Source organism: Hyperoodon ampullatus (genome assembly GCF_949752795.1).
Source record: "Hyperoodon ampullatus genome assembly, chromosome: 2".
Taxonomy (NCBI): Eukaryota; Metazoa; Chordata; class Mammalia; order Artiodactyla; family Ziphiidae; genus Hyperoodon; species Hyperoodon ampullatus.
This window is the reverse complement of record NC_136915.1, coordinates 35,184,654-35,187,060: the sequence shown is the minus strand read 5'-3', so window position 1 is coordinate 35,187,060 and position 2,407 is coordinate 35,184,654.

The window sequence follows — 2,407 nt, the reverse complement described above, 5'->3', positions numbered from 1 at the left end:
AAAATGCGCACATGGATGCCTGCCTGAGAGACACCATGTTGTGAAGATGAAACAGAACAATGAGCATCTAGGACCCAGCACAGTGCTTGGTACATGGTGCCTCTATCTGAATATCAGTTCCTTCTCAGTTCCTCTGTTTAAAGAGAAAACGCCGCGCACTTAGAAAGGACTGATATGTCCTTCAGAACATTGTCAAGAACACGCTTTTTTCTTTTTGTACTTGATTAAACTGAGTCATGCTTGAATAGGTTCTTCTTTAAATAATTTAAATTGATTTCATGTAAACCACAGCCATCCTTCTTGGGGCTGTATTGACCCTTGATATTTTGCTGGTGATGCGATCAGGCTAACCTTCTTTTCCTCCCCGGGCTCAAGTTTAGATGCTGTGGCAGCTGGCTTTCTGTATGACCAACAACTCTTGTCTTCTGAGCATGGAGGATTGCCGTTGGCTTGAAGCAGAGTAAACAGAGAGAAGCCGGGACCTTGGCCTGGGAACCACCTGTGTCCAGGCAGTGAGGCCTCTTGTGGAGTGGGGGAGGGGGACTGAGTGGCCTGTTTGGAGGAGAGGAATTGGATCAGGAAGGGGAGGACTGAGTTGGGCAGAACTCAGCAGATTCCTTGGCATGCGCTGCAGAAGGATTCCCTGAAGGGCTGCACAGAAAAGAAATGTGCTGTGTGTTTGGCAGGCCAGAAACCACAGAGAACCTGGCAATGCTTTTTGAGGATTTGGGAGCAGAAAAGCAGACTCCCTAGGTGGTTATTTATAGAGCCGGCAGCAGTAATGATCAGTTAGAAAAAATAAATTATAACTCAGTTAAACCTGAAATAACTTTTCTTTTGCAACCCCAGGCATTCCACCCAGGCGGCTTGCACACCACTCCCTCCCGATAGAGTTCCTGGAGGCCGAGGATCCACGCCAGGCTCACTCATGGCCCCTCAAAGCTTCAGCGCAGTCCATAAGGCAGCAGAGAGGGAATGTCTGGCTAGAGACAGAATTCTGGCTGGATGACTCCTTTCTTTTCCCCTTGCACCCCCCAAATTGTAAAATTATCTCTTCTTTCTTCCCTCAACACGTCTGTATCATACGGCAAAAGGTGGACCTTGCTGGGAGTGTGGAATCCGTGGCACGCTGAGCCTCCACTTTTGCATGCCTTGTGCACGTGAGAGTGCGCACACCAGCTTGTTTGCGGCGTCTGTGTTTTGGCTGCAGGGAGAGCTTCTTAGTGGTGTGCCTTCTGAGAGCTGGATACTGACTCTGAGTTCACAGGCCCCCAGCCTCTCATCCCCCCTCAGCCAGCCCAGTAAGACCACCACAATGTTCACACTGACAGCTTGGCAGTGGGGTCACCTTGAGCTGCCCGACCTGTCACTTGGCATCTTGACACTTGGGCATCCATCCTGTTTCCCCGCTCCCAGCCATCTGCTCCTTCTTTTCTATTCATTCATTCGTTCGTTCATTTGCTTTTCAATCGACAAGCATTTATTGAGCGTCTACGGTGTGCCAGGCACTGGCAACGTACAAATAAATCTAGAGGCTGCAAACGGGTGGCACTTGAGTCGGTCTGGCCTGCAGATGCATGTTATTTGGCTCACAACGTGGTGTCTTAAATTTGACTTGCTGCTGACAGTAAAGATGTGGCGATTTCACATGAGTATGCTGATACTTACTTCTCCCCGAAAATCTGAAGTTCTGGCAATACAGGCCCACACTCCCACGTGTTAGTATTTTCTACAAGGGCAGCTGCCCCCTTTAAGTGAGGCAAGTCTCTCCGATTCATCACGGATCCCGAGACTCCCAATTTTCTGGCCACCACCAAGACAAATACCATACAGGTCCCATAAATCAGCTGCTACACGCATCTATGGGACCTGCCTGGCCCTGTGCATTTGAATCTGTGACCCCTGATGCAGATTCTAATCTGAGGGGTTTTGTGGTCCAGTGGGGGAGGGAGGCAGAGCCACAGGTGATTTTAGTACATGAGAAGTGTCATGCGAACGGTGTCCTTTGGAAGAACGGGGGAAGGAAAGATTGTTATTGATGAAAAGAGTCAGGGACTTGATGGAGAAAGTGAGTTTGGACCCAAAATTTGAAAATGCAGCAAGAATACGCCAAGATGTAGCTGTGAAGGGCACCCCCAACACAGGGATTGGTCTTTATAGCAGCTCAGAGGACGAAGGAGCAGAGAAGCCCAGTGGGACGGGGGCGGGGCGAACCTCAGCGCAGGTAGGGTTGAGGCCGTTCTCTCTTCAGTGGGATGCTCCTCGGCCAACCCTGCCCAACTCTGCCCAACCCCAAACCAGAGACCCCAGGGCCCTTCACACCCTTCTGGCCCATGGACACCCCTCCCCCAGCGCCTGCCCCAGACAGCTGGGTGGCCTGTGAACAGGTTCCGACCCATCTGCCAAA